Genomic DNA, 13,533 nt, shown 5'->3' with positions numbered 1-13,533 from the left:
AGCATGAAGGTCCCTCCAGCCTTCCTTTAATATAAGGAATTAGGTGTTTTAAAAAGTCATGACCTTCGAACTCTCCTGTCTCTCTTTCTTCTTCAAAGTAAGTCAGAGGAACCAGATTCCTTTTCCCAGGGAGAGTCAGAGAGGCTAGAACCTTCCTTCCCCAAAGCAAGCCTTGAATCCTGGAAGGGTTACTGTCTCCCTCCTCCCTTCCCCTGTGAAAACGCTCCTTCCAGGGGGAACCTGCCCTCTCCCAAGTGTACCACAGTCGGGGAGGAACATGGCCCAGAGGCCAGGACCACACCAATTCGTCCAGTTACATTTCCACCCACCTGTCCATTCTTTCTTTTTCTTCGGTACTGGAGATGGAGCTCAGGGGCACTCAACCACTGAGCCACATCCCCTGTTCTATTTTGTATTTTATTTAGAGACAGGGTCTCATTGAGTTGGTTAGCGCCTCGCTTTTGCTAAGGCTGACTATGGACTCTTGATTCTCCTGCCTCAGCCTCCTGAGCTGCTGGGATGGCAGGTGTGTGCCACCGCGCCAGGCATCCACCTGTCCATTCTTAATCAAACCTGAGCATAAAAACAGTTTTCCCTGGATCTTTGCATCTTCATTTCTGAAGTCTCTCTAAAACTTCGATTGAATGAATTTGCTGTCTTTCGTGTCTTAGCCTGTGTTTTTCATAGGAGTGTTGAGTGAGGAAAACTGTCCTATCTTCCCACACCTATACTTTGGTTTAGCTGGCCTCTACCCTACTCCTGATGTTTCCTCTTCGTGATTTTCTGTCCCCTGATGCCACCTTGCTCCTTGGCTATAAATCCTCACTTGTTCATGTTCTGTTTGGAGTTGAGCCCAATTCTACACGGAGGTTTCTTTTCCTCTGTTGAATGGTTTCTTAAGTAAAATCTGGTTTTGTGACTTTCCTCCTGTCTAGCTGTGTTTTTCTTGGATGTGTAAGGGGCTTCCGTGTTTTGTCTTGCCACATGACTCTGCCATCATTTTTTTTAATGGACCAGAAAACAACATGCCAAAGCATGACACTTTCGCATACTAAATGTTTCAAACTAAAGGAGAACCAAAGCCCTTCAGATCTTCTGCACCCTTCCCCTACCCCCATCTCTAGTCCCACTTTTCCTTCCAAAGCACAGGAGGAGATTTTCTTTGAAATTCCTCGATAGACCTAAAGGCTCGATCCTCATCCTCGGGAGATTAACTCACAGGAAGAAAGGCTAGAGTTTGCACCATACCAAAACCCAGATGAACTTTGTTCCAGACTATTGTCTCTTCTTCAGGCCATGAAAATCATTACTCTTCTTCTAAGTTTCCCATAGTTCCCACTGTGAAGTGGGTATTTAAGCTTCAACCATCTGGTCTTTCTTAGAATTTCATATTTTGTATGACTCCCGTGCACTTGCATGTTAATGAATTTATAGACTTTACTTTTGTTAATTTGTTCATTGTAACTTGTGTTTTATAGACTCAAATTATTGAAACGTCAAGGAGAGAAAAGAAGGTCCCTTTTACTCCACATGAGAAACCCATTCTCTGTAGTTTAGGCGGATGCCCCCTGCCTAATTCCACAGGCATGGAAGGACAGAGCCAGTCAGGTGAGTCAGAGCTGCGTTCTTCAAGTCAGGCCCACTGGAGTCTTCCTGGTTGGCCAAAGGCACTGACTCTCCTCTGGGCTCACAAACAGGAAATGTCAAAAGCAGACATGACCAAAGACAGGTGCAACAGTTGAAAAAAGAAGACCAAAGGAAGCTAGACCCTAGGACCCCCGAAACAGCAAAGAGTCCCACCTCCAAGCCTGCTCTTTAGGGGCCACTTAAACCTGAACAAAAGGATTTCAAGGGAAAGGCCAAGGAGAGGAAGTTGAGACGGACCTGGGTCTCCAGGAACCACATCACCCTCACAGACTCTGTGGAAACCTGGAGAAGGAGAGCGAATCTCCATCTCAATGATAGCAAAAGTTGAGCTTGCTGCAAATTCAGTACAGTAAAAGCTCTGAACTGATTTTCACCTGATTTAAAGAAAATGAGTAGGAATTTTCCTGTTTACATATATGTGTTTGCTAATTGGATTCTTCTCTAGTGATATAACTGGTATTTTTATACCAGGGGCAATAAACAGTAGGGCTTTAAATTTGGGATCAGAATTCACATATAAAAACTTTCAAAAATATTTCAAATATGCAGAAAAAACACACGGGTGAATAGAATGAACACCAATATACCTAGCATCAAAATCTATGAATGTTTATATTTTGCTTTATTTCAGATTTTTTAAAGGCAGAATATATTACAGACTGTTGAAGTCCCTCTCTGATGATTAAAGATCTCTGTCCCCAAAGATAACAAGTATTTTGAAATTCTTGTATATCTGCCCAATTATTTTTGTGTTTATACATGTGTTCATAAAATTTATACTATTAGTCTGAGAGTTTTAAACTTTACATACATGACACCATGCTATAAGTATCCTATAGAACTAGTTTTACTTAATTAAATAAAATCTTTAACATATATCCATGGCCCATACATGTGATCTGGTTTATTCATTTTTTTTATTTGAATATAACTCATTTAATTTATTCCATTATCTAACTGCACACATCTCCACTGTACCCCGTTGTGAAGTTTGGTGTCTTTTGCTATCAATCAGTGCTTCAATGAGCATTCCTTATATACATATCTGAGAGTTCTTGGTGGTATACATGTAGAAGTGGAACGCTTCGTCAAAGAGTACTTTTTTCTTCAAATCAGGTACATATTTCAAGGTAACTCTCTAAAGTGGATAGTTTATAATCCCACTGGTATTTTTGGAATTTTATTTCCATCACCAATTTTAAGTTTGTGATTTTATCATTTCTTTAGATCCTCCTCATCCACTCTTGTTATCATAAACTCTAGGGTATATCAGTTTTTATTATCCAGTTTTGTAGTTCTTTGAGAATATTTTCAATCCCTTGAGTTTCCATGAGTAGACAATCAAGTCATTTTCTAATTTTTCTCTTAAGATTTATTTTTGTCAGTATTTGTATGTGAGTCTATATTTGTGTTTTGATATATAGTTGTGCTTCCTCACAACATGGTAGCCTCAGGTCTTTTGGACTATTCACATGTAGGTTCAGAGCTCCAGAAAGTGTTCAAGCAAATAAAGCAGAAGTTGCACCTTTTTTTATGACCCAATATCAGAAGTCATGGAGTGTCACTGATGCTTTCTATTGGTTAAAAGCAAATCACACTAGTCATCGCAGATTCAAGGGGAGGGGACATGTAAAGGGATTTCAGGAAACTTCTGCAGATGTTTTATAATCACAAAACTTTCTCTTGCCCTTAAATTAGTTGTATTCACTTGTCAAACTCTTAACAACCAAATCCATCCACTTTACTTCCACTGCCACTACCATAGTCCAAACCGCTGTCTTTTACTTGGGATCCTAACTCTTCTCCTAACTTCTGATTTTGTCCAGATAAATTCCATTGGAAATTAAAGAGATATTTTGAAAATATACACTATTTTGGATCTTCTTGTCAATACATTTGTTTCCACAAACGGAGTGATTTAAAACATCAGAATTTATCCTCATACTTCTACAGGCCAGAAATACAGGTCACAGCAGGGCCAAGCTACCTCTGGAACCACAGGGGAAGAATCCTCTCTTGCTTTCTCTAGTTCTAGTGATTGCAATCTGGTGATGGACATTCCTCAGCTGATAGCCACATCACCCACTGCAACCTCCGTCTCCCTCATCCTATGGCCTTCTCCCTGAATGACCTTGTCCAAATTTTCCTCTTGTAAGAACCAGCCGGTGGAGGAGGGCCCACCTTCGTCTACTATGACCTCATTTCACTTGATTGCTTCTGTAAAGACCCTATTTCCAAAAAAGGTTACAATTGTAAGTAAGGGGTGAGGACATCAACATATCCTTTGGGGGATTCAATCCAACACACTCCAGTTCCACACAGGACCTACACTGGGGACTTTAAAGGGAAATTTATCTCCTCCGCTTTGACTTCTCTGCCTTAGTGTGGAAGGCAGTTCGGGTATAGCCTCTTCACTTTGCTAAGGCTCTCACGCTTCCTAGACCCTCCCAACTCTCCTCCTTGGAGCTCAGGCCAGAGCATGAATATCACTGGGATCCAGCTCCTACTCCTTCCTCAAGAGCCTACCACTGATGCACTAAAATAGCTTATACGCAACGTATGCCTCAGTAGAGTCCTGGAAAGATCTAATACTCTGCCTAGTTGTATAATTTAACTGCATTTCAAGTTTTTTTTCTTAGGGAGAGGACTATCATGGTTTGGATCTAGAATATCCACCAAAGGTCATGTGCTTGTTTGCCAGTTGGTAGAACTATGGGTTGGTCAAGGGGCCCTCGTTGGGGGTCACTGTGGGCATATCCCCCGCAGCAATGTTTTACCCCCAGCCTTTCTCTTTCACTCTCTCTCTCTGCTCTCTGACCACCATGAGGTGAATGGCTTGCTTCACCACGCACTCCCTGCCATGATGATCTCTCTTGACCTGAGCCCAAATCAAGGAGGCCAGCCAGCCATGGACTGCAACCTCTGAAATCATGAGCCCAAATAGATCTTTAATTTGATTTTCTCAGGTGCTTTGTCACAGTGATCGAAAGCTGACACACAATCTAATCCAGAGATCTAATTACCACTTATGGCATTGCATCTTTTTTTTTTAAGGAATATTTGATCATACATGTCTAATTACAATTAAACTCTTAGAAAGAGATTGCAAAATAAATTAGGGGAATGATGAAATATGAAAGTTAAAATTGAGGCAAAAATCAAACAACAATATCGTAATGCAGAGTCACATGGTAATAAATGATTGATAACATATAAGTGCTATTCCATTGCCTCTAGGGCTGGTATTTGTGCTTTAGTAATTGCAATTGTAAAGGAATTTTAGGCAAGTCATGGGAGACACAGTGTTTCCTTCTTTTTTCCTGGGTTGTCAGGCCTTCCTAATAGCTTAGAAGCACAAACACGGTAGAAGTTTGCATTTTTCCTAAAATTGCTGACATCACTGTGGGCTCCCAGCTTTTGGATTCAGTGAGTGAATAACTCTCTCAAGCCTGAAGAAGGGAACTTGAGGAACAGGGTTCTACCCAGCTAACAGTCTCACTAGCAGGACAGTTGATAGTAATTCCTGAACTCCCACAGGAGTCCTGCTTCTCTGCCTATTGTAACACAGAATTCCGACACCTTCCTGCATTGCTGGACTAATTGGGGGAATCATGGTGCTATTATTCTATACTTTAGAATATAATTCCCAAGTTTCCAAAGGTGGCAAAGACATGTCGTCAACTCCTCATACGAATGGACACTTGCTTTATTTTGCACTGTATCAGTTGGGTTACCCTATATAGCAAGAGTTCACCAGGCTGTCAGAGGGTCCCTGAATCCTAGAAGTGGGGAGAGCACACAAGAGCAAAGTGTTTCAATCATATATAAATTGGAGTCTTTGATGTGAAATAGAGAGTGACATTAAACCGAGGAATGATATTTTGCTGATCTGATACCTCTGTGAGTAAATAAACAGGTACCCACACAGCCCTACACACTTTGTGTCAAGACTAAAAAGTCCCCTTTTTTTTAGCCCCTTGGCTCTAGCATGTGCCCATCTAGCAGAAGCTAGCTGCTCATCAAAACAGCACAGACACTTCCACTCAATAACTGTGCTCTGCAAAGCTGATGTGTGCTGCTTCCCAAAGGACAAAAGCAGCCAAGTCTCTTGAAGTGGATCTACAAAAGGGGTTGAGAGTCCATTTCTCACAGGGATATTCTCAAGGAGATGGAGAGAGGAATAGAATATTAATGTTTATTCATCCAACACTTCTTGAGCTTGTATTGGGTGAAGAAATGTCGTTCAAGGCTCTGATACACACATGTGAAAATAAATAGCATGAAACATCTGCATTTAAAGGAGGAGAGAGAAGACACGCTGTGATTCAGGGCAGAATGGGAAGTGTACCCTAGAAGAGGCGGAACCCAAGGGGAAGTTCCTAAACAAAACTACAGCAAATCAGCTGATGAGTGGAGGTATGTAAGATCTTCAACATAGAGAAATCATCAGAGGTGGAGTGTGAGAAGGAAGAAAGTTCTAGGTAGGCAGAGAAGCCTGAGTCAGGGCACAGAGCTGGGACTCTACAGAGATGGAGTTACCCAGCTAGGCCTGGAAGCCACAAGCTGTGGGGCTGGAGGAGCAAGGAGGTCTGCCTCTCTGACACCTTTGAATGCCAGTCACTGAGTTGCTATTTGACATTTTAGAGGGAAGTTATGGTGGATTCGGAATTTACCACCTGAATGGGAGAGTTTTGAGATGAAAGTTAATAAGAAGAATAATTAGTTGACAGTTATGCAGAATGACAGTTATAACGGGGTACTGTCTGGAATCAGAGACCTAAGGTCACACTAGTAAGTGCAGAATTCTCCAAAGAGAAGCTTTGATTGGAGAAGACTGAGCTCATTGCAGCGAACAGGCACGCAGGGTGGGCAGACCTAGGATAGCTGTTAGGTTCCTAAAGCTGCCACAACAGAGTACTGCAGGCTGGGTGGGCTAAGGCAGTGAGGATTAGGCAAACTTATTGTTTCACAGTTCTAAAAGCAAGAAGTGCAAATTAGATACTAGAAGGGCCATGTTTTCTCTGAAAGCCCTTCCTTTCCTCTTCGTGGCTTCTGGTGTTGGTGGCAATCCTTGGTGCTTCTAGGCTTGCGATTGCATCTCTCCAACCACTGACTCAGTGGCACTTTGTGTCTGTGCATGGTTGCCCCTTTGTAAGTGTATGTTTCTATTTCAACACTTATAAAGACATCAATTGGCCTGGATTAAGGGTCAACCCCACTCCTGAATGATCTAATTTCAACTAAAGCTGCGAAGACACCACTTCCAGCAAAGGCACATTCTGAGTTTCCAGGAAGGACATGAATCTTTCAGGTCCATGTTTTCTACCCAGTACCAGTATTGTACAAGGGGACTTTGAATGAATGGCAGACAGACAGCAACTGAACCACAGAGATAGAAAGGGGCAGCACAAGGGTACAGGAAAGGGGTGAGGAAGTGGGGGGTGTTGGAATTTGCTTACTATGAAGCCCTACACGAAAGACTGGTGGGTGCTTTTCGTACTGAGGGTGCACTTGAAAAGTTGGGAGTAGCAGGCTAACATAGTATATCTTATTGACTTCTACCTAGTTTTCTCAAGTCTCAGCTCCCTCTTTGCCACTTCTGGGAGAAGAAAAGAAGTTCAATAATAGAAATCAAATAGGAGTTGCAATCGAGAGACCTCAGTCAGGACTTGACTTTTAACTTCTCCACTTTGGGTAAGACATGTGAAATTTTGGTCTGCTCCTCTGAAGATGAGGACATTCTTTGCAAAGTGAAGATTTGAGGGTAATCAATAAGGGTCCTTCTGCCTCCAGATGCTCTCTTCAGAGGAAGCAGCAGAACATCTTTCCCTTGTCCTGCTTAGGAGGATAGACTTTCAGTTTGACTCCTGGCCATCACTTCTTTAGCAGGTTGTATCTATCAGACAGTGTTTTGTGGTTGCAAATGATACAAACAGACAATGCTGAGCAAAACAATGCTACATTAGGTGGCGATTAAAGGTCAGCACAGGGGTCAATTTGATGCACGCACTGAGTTACAGTGAATCTGATCTCCTTTCTTTCCCATGCATGACGATGGTGACATCACTTGCTCATTGGTGAATCCTGGTCAAGAGTCTAATGACAATATTCCTTAGCTGTACTGAAGGTAGGTGGAAAAAAAGATTTTCCCCAAAGGAATAGAGGGGGCAGAAAGAAAGATTGGATGGTAGTCATCTAAGAGAGAACCCAGGTCTATTGCCAAGAAGTGTTTGGAATTTATCCAAGCATAAAGATTTCAATAGTATATTTAGATACTATTATTTCTACAATTGTTGATATGTTATTAATAGTTATCACTAGTATTTTAATTTAGTGGTTATGAGCTCATGCTCCGGAGTCACAGAGACCTAAGTTTGAATTCCAGCTCTGTCCCACAAATACCGATGTGATTTCAAGAAAGCAATTGACTACTTAAATACTGGAAGCCTCAGTTTCCTCATCTGTAATATGTCAATGATGCTAATACTGACCTTATAGAATTACTGTTAAAATTAAAGGACACAATATGTACGAAAGAGCTTAAGGTAACACCTGACTCATAAGATATTTATTACCTGGTAATACTAATCATTGCAGCCCAGGCCTCATGTGATTTATGTATATTTTCTAATTGTAAAAACAATTTGACATAGTTAATACTAGAACCCATCCACATGCTTTTTGTGAAGTAAAAATGGAGGTTACAAGCGAGAAACTAGTTTAAGGTCCCATAGTTGCATGAACTGCCAGAGCTGTGCTGGAGTCCAGCTCTGCCAGAACTGTGGCCCAGGGTCTTGACCAGATCCAACTGCACAACCCCAGGCTTGTTCTCTTTTCCAGATCAAAGGAGAAGACACTGGCCCTAGCGCTGCTGGGATGGGAAAGTTTGTTCTTTCCTAATTACTACTTATTACCACTAACCTCTTCAGCAATTCTATTCTAGTGTACATTCTGCTATTCACTAAAATCAGACATTGAGGAATTGAGTTGCATTTAAATCAGGGCAAGACTAATGTGTTTTATTAATAAGTTTAAGTTGAAACCCAAGATAGTAGAGGGCAGTCTGATGAATAATACTGAACAGATGATATCAACTTTGCATGTGCTATCCTATCCAGTTGTAAAAATGGATCGAATCACCTCAGATCCAACCTTTCTCTTATTTTGTGCTTATGAGAGTATTGTATGTTGGATACCTTAAGGAATTTAATTACTTGAACGTTTTTAAAACAGCTTTGCTGAGATATAATTTAAGTAGAAATTCACACTTGAGCACCCTTTAAGTCTTTCCCCTAGCCTTATTACTTTGTACTTCCAATTTTCTTTGAAAAAGTCCATGCTATTCAAGAAACACAACTTTTAAAGTCCACAATAACTCTTAAACTAGATTTCAATGCTACTTATGTTCTGGCAGCTTTCCTGAGGTATGAATATTTATCTTTAGTTGCTCATCATCAAAAGATAAATAAAAAATTCCTGCTGATTCTCACGGACAATAACGAACTCTTTTGGGAGTGCTAATACATTAGAAGCACATTTCTCTAAAGAAATGAGTCAAGTTGCCAATGAATGCACAACTTCCCATCAGCTGTCTTGGAATTCAGGGGCACAAACAATGGGGAACTTGCAGCAAACCCCAGTAAAAAGGAGTGCACGGCCAGGTGGCCTCCGCAGGGGCGGCGGGGCCGGGTGCCACTTGTGGCTCTGCCTGCGCGGGTGTCCGCGGGCCTCGGGCTCGGGCCGCGCGGCCCCCGGGCGCGCCCCGGGCGGCGGGAGACCCAGCCCCGCGCCGCCCGCCCGCCGCGCGGCCCCGCCCCCTGGCGCCCGCCCCGCCCCGCCCCGCCCCGCCCCGCCCCGCGCGCCGAGCCCCGCCCGCCGGGCGAGCAGAGGGCGCGGGGCGCCGCCAGGTCCTCGCAGCGCTCGGCTCGGGCCGGGGCGCCGCGGCCGCGCGCCCAGCCGGAGGAGGAGGAGGCCGCGGAGGAGGCGGAGGCAGGCGGCGGGGGGCGGAGCTGCCGGCGAGGGGGACGAGCGCGGCAGTCGCGCCGGCGCGGGCGAGGAGCGGGCCCGGGCGGCCGCCGGTGAGCGTCGCGGGGCCCGCGGGAGGCCGGCGGGCTCTGGCCGCCCGTGTCGCGCCGCCGCCGAGGACCTGCGCGGCCGTCTCTGCCGCGGGCGCGGGCGCGGGTGAGCGCGGCGAGGCCCGGCCGCCTCAGGGCCGGCGGGGCGGGGCGCGGCGGCGGGAGGGCCGAGGCCTGCGCGGCCGCGGCGGCGCCGCCGACCCTCGGCCTCCGCGCCCGCCGGCCGCCGCCTTTGTTGCCCGCGGCCGCGGGGCCTGGGCGCTGCTCCCGGCGGCGTGCGGGCCGGAGGCCGCGGCCAGGGCGCGGGGCGGGCGCGGGCGCGGGGCGGGGGCTGCGGGCGCCGCGGGCCGGGCCGGGCCGGGCCGGGCCGGAGGCGGCGAGTTGGAGACCGCCCGGGGCGCCGCGGGCCCGGTTCTCGGCGCGACCCCGAGTTGGCAACTTCGGGGACCGCGCCGGGGTCCCCGCGGCAGCGCGGAGGTCGCCGGGGCAGGTCCCGGCGCCGGACCCGAGTGAGCGCGGCGGCGTGTGGCCAGCGCAGGGCAGTGGGAAATCGGGGGCCCCCAGCCCCACTTTTGGAATTGGGGGCTGGTGGCAGAGGAGGTGGGACCGGGCTTCGGCGGGAGAGGCGCGCGGCGCAGCGGGCCGACCCGCGGCTGAGAGGTCTCAGGGCCGGCGCCGAGCCCGCCGGTGCCGCGGTGCCGAGAATCGGGACACCGACCGCTCCCCGAGACGCTTTTGATTTGCTGTGTGCCCTGGAATAAAGACACGTTTGTAATCAAACAAAGTAAACTTATGTCTGCTTCAAGGTGAAGCATCCGATGTTCCCAGCCGCGGCGGCAGCAGTTTACCTTGAGATTTCATTTTTAACCCCCAGCACCCACAACCTGGCGGGCTCGAATGAATGAATTTTAAGTAGTTAGTGCTCTGAAGAGTCAGCGCTGTTTAGAAACATGCATGGCATTGTTTACCAGCTTTCACAGATAAAACGCAGGAAACCCTGTGCAGTCTCGGACACTTTCCACCTTCCAGTCCAATTCCTCCTCAGTTCTGCCTTCATGGATGTGGGAAGGTTCAGGATATACCCTGCTCAAAGGAAAAAAAAAAAAAAAGCGGCTGGAGGATGTGGACTTTGCCTTTTGGTTCCACGTCCTCCCTCCTTTTTTCTTCCTATATGCTGGCTCCTGGCATTTGACTTGATAGGTATTCTCAGGAGAACGTAATAATCTGGAGTTTGCAAGAGCTCTTCACTTCCAGGCTGGGTAATGATCAGCCAGGTTGTTCTCTGAACCTCTTTTCTGGGACTCTATTCAGCATCTCTGAAAATGCTTTTTCTCTTTTTTAAATATTTTTATTTTTTAACATTCCGACTTGATAGCAAGTACTTACCCTTTGCCCCTTTTCCTTACTGTGGAAGACTGGTCAGCCTTAAGTCCCTCCTCCACCCAGGGGCACACCCTCAGGGTGTCACCTGCCTCCCTCCCTTGAAAGGCCATCTGCCGGGAGTGGCGGGGAAGGGATTTGGGTGCCTGGCTCAGCACGGGGTGTTGTGTAGACCAGGTCTGCAGTTCCAACCAGATTCTTGGTCACTTCCCTTCCTGTGTTTTCCTGCAGTCTTGCTTTAGAGTTGAAAAGGTGCTCTTTTTAAGGTCCTCGTCTAAAGGCAAAATCAAGGGTCTTAAGACTCTTCTTGTGTGACTCCTCTCTTCAGAGCAAATCCTACTAGTTCTCTCCATTTTGGCTAATTTTCAGGCAACTTTGTGTTTTGTTTTGCTTGTAGAAGTAATCATGTGATCTTATTTAAAAGTCATGATACACTCTGAAAAACTGGGAATGTTATGTCATTTCTGAGTTTGTTGCAGTTATTATTATTGTCTCTTAAAAATATGCCATTATGAGAAACAGGCTAATGGACACATTGGAAGTATGATGCAGGCATTGGAAGTTTGAGGACAGTGCCTCCCCTCATTTCTGCTATAGCTAGTGTATTTGTGTACATTCTGTTTCATTGCTTAATAAGGGTAGGTAAATAAGTGACCTGCTGCTGAGATCACCTTTCCATGTTTTGTTTATTGCCCTCATTATTGGAAGTGAAGATTATCTATTTCAGACCTCTGACCTCTTGTAGTTCTAGATATAGCATTTACATCTGTGGTCCCCAAGTACTCTTGTAAAATTATTCCTTTTACAAGGAAGAAATTTCTAATATTAGCATATGTTATAAAGGGAGAAATTTTCTTATATGACTGGAGTGATTGAAATAATTTAATAAAAAGGTATTAAAAGAGAAGCAGTGGTGGGACTTGTGTTCTGTTGTCCTGAGAGTGAAATGGCTGTAATGTTTGTGAGTCATTTGTGGTGCAGTTTGGCATGTTGTTTTAGCTGTCAGTGAAGGTTTCAGGACTGAGGGCACAATTTTCTTAAACTGACATCAGGATCTTTGTGGATGATGCACACGACATCAAATTCTCCTTGCTTGGGACAGTTGTTTCTATCAGTAGATAGCTGTTGGTCTTGTTGATGTTTCCATAAAGTCATTAGGCTCTCAGTTCCCACACCTCACACAGAGGATGTCAGGAGGTTTTAGAGCTTCCATTTACTAGCGATTTGACCAGAGCAGGGTTAGAATTGCCTCTAAGTCTTATTCCTCATATGTGGCTAGAGTGGGGATAATAAGCCATTTTACAGTTGTAGGAAGAATATTTCCATATATATATATTATTTATTTATTTGGTACCAGGGATTTGAATCCAGAGGCACTTAACCACAGAGCCACATCCACAGCTCTTTTTATTTTTTTGTTTTGAGGCAGGTCTTGCTGAGATGCTTAGGGCCTTGCTAAGTTGCTGAGGCTGGCTTTGAACTTATAATCTTCCTGCCTCAGCTTCCTGAGCCATTGGGATTACAGGCATGTGTCACCGTGCCCAGCTAAGAATATGTTTATTTAAAATAGTAAACATAAGAATATGTTTATTTCAAACTCTTTCTGCCTGCTTCTATTTTTCACAGAGTTAGGCCCTCACCTTTCTAAGCTGTGTTTTGACTCCCGTCTTGGACATGGTGGTTGTTTCCTGCAATGCCCTTCAGTGGCTCTTTGTGTGGTTGGTTCTCCCTCGGATCTTCCTCCAGCATCAGTACCTCAGAGAAGCCTTCCCTGACTACCTCAGGGTCCTTTCAGTAATCCCTAGTAGTCAATTTACACGTTTCCTCTGTCACATTTACTGCTGTCTGTAATTTTTCTGTGTACTTGTGCCTAGTTTGTCCACTCAGTGCATGTTGTGTGAGGGCAGCAGGCCTGCCATGGGCTGTCTGTCCTCTTTGTGTCCTTAATACATCCTGAGGGGCTTGGCCTCTGAGGAGCTACCTTGTATATAAAAAAGGGAATATATTTTCCAACCTATTAAGGGCAAAGATGTTCTGTGTAGATCTTAGAAAACTGTTGGTGTTTGTATTGCTTTATTGGTTGTATTGCTTATTTATATTGTTTATTCCTGTGTTAGCTGATTTGCTCAGCTGAATAAATCACAGCACTAGTAAAATCAAGACCCTGTAATAAGTGGCCCACACAGCCCTACACAATGTGCAGCCTCAGGGTGTCTGAGTTGACTTGGGACTCCACCTGGCTCTCCATATGGGTGCACATGGAACTGTAGTTATTTAGCGTTTGGAAAGTAATCATTGCAAAGGACAGTTTCCTTGGCATTAGCTTACATAGTTCAGTAAAGCAAAACCTCAGGTGCTGAAGGCCACTCAGGTATATGGAGCTCCCTGGCATCTTCAGTTTTCTGATGTAAAGTCAAGCAAGAAGGAAAAA

At 45.2% G+C, this 13,533-nt stretch overlaps 1 protein-coding gene across 2 annotated transcripts in view; it reads left to right on the top strand.

Annotated features, from left to right (window-relative positions):
* The first annotated feature begins 9,551 nt into the window (after positions 1-9,551).
* The window catches only part of Socs6 (suppressor of cytokine signaling 6), a 29,418-nt gene continuing 25,436 nt past the window's right edge, over positions 9,552-13,533 (top strand). Inside the window, exon 1 of one of the 2 annotated variants that reach the window (XM_078029894.1) lies at positions 9,552-9,725. The gene's annotated coding sequence lies outside the window, so the exon portion shown is untranslated. Of the gene's footprint in view, positions 9,829-13,533 lie in introns of both variants that reach the window. The other variant, XM_078029893.1, reaches the window with a different exon arrangement.

The sequence above is a fragment of the Ictidomys tridecemlineatus genome, chromosome 13 (genome assembly GCF_052094955.1).
Source record: "Ictidomys tridecemlineatus isolate mIctTri1 chromosome 13, mIctTri1.hap1, whole genome shotgun sequence".
In the NCBI taxonomy this organism is placed as follows: domain Eukaryota; kingdom Metazoa; phylum Chordata; class Mammalia; order Rodentia; family Sciuridae; genus Ictidomys; species Ictidomys tridecemlineatus.
The sequence above is the reverse complement of the archived record's forward strand: the minus strand, read 5'-3'. Positions and strand labels throughout refer to the sequence as shown.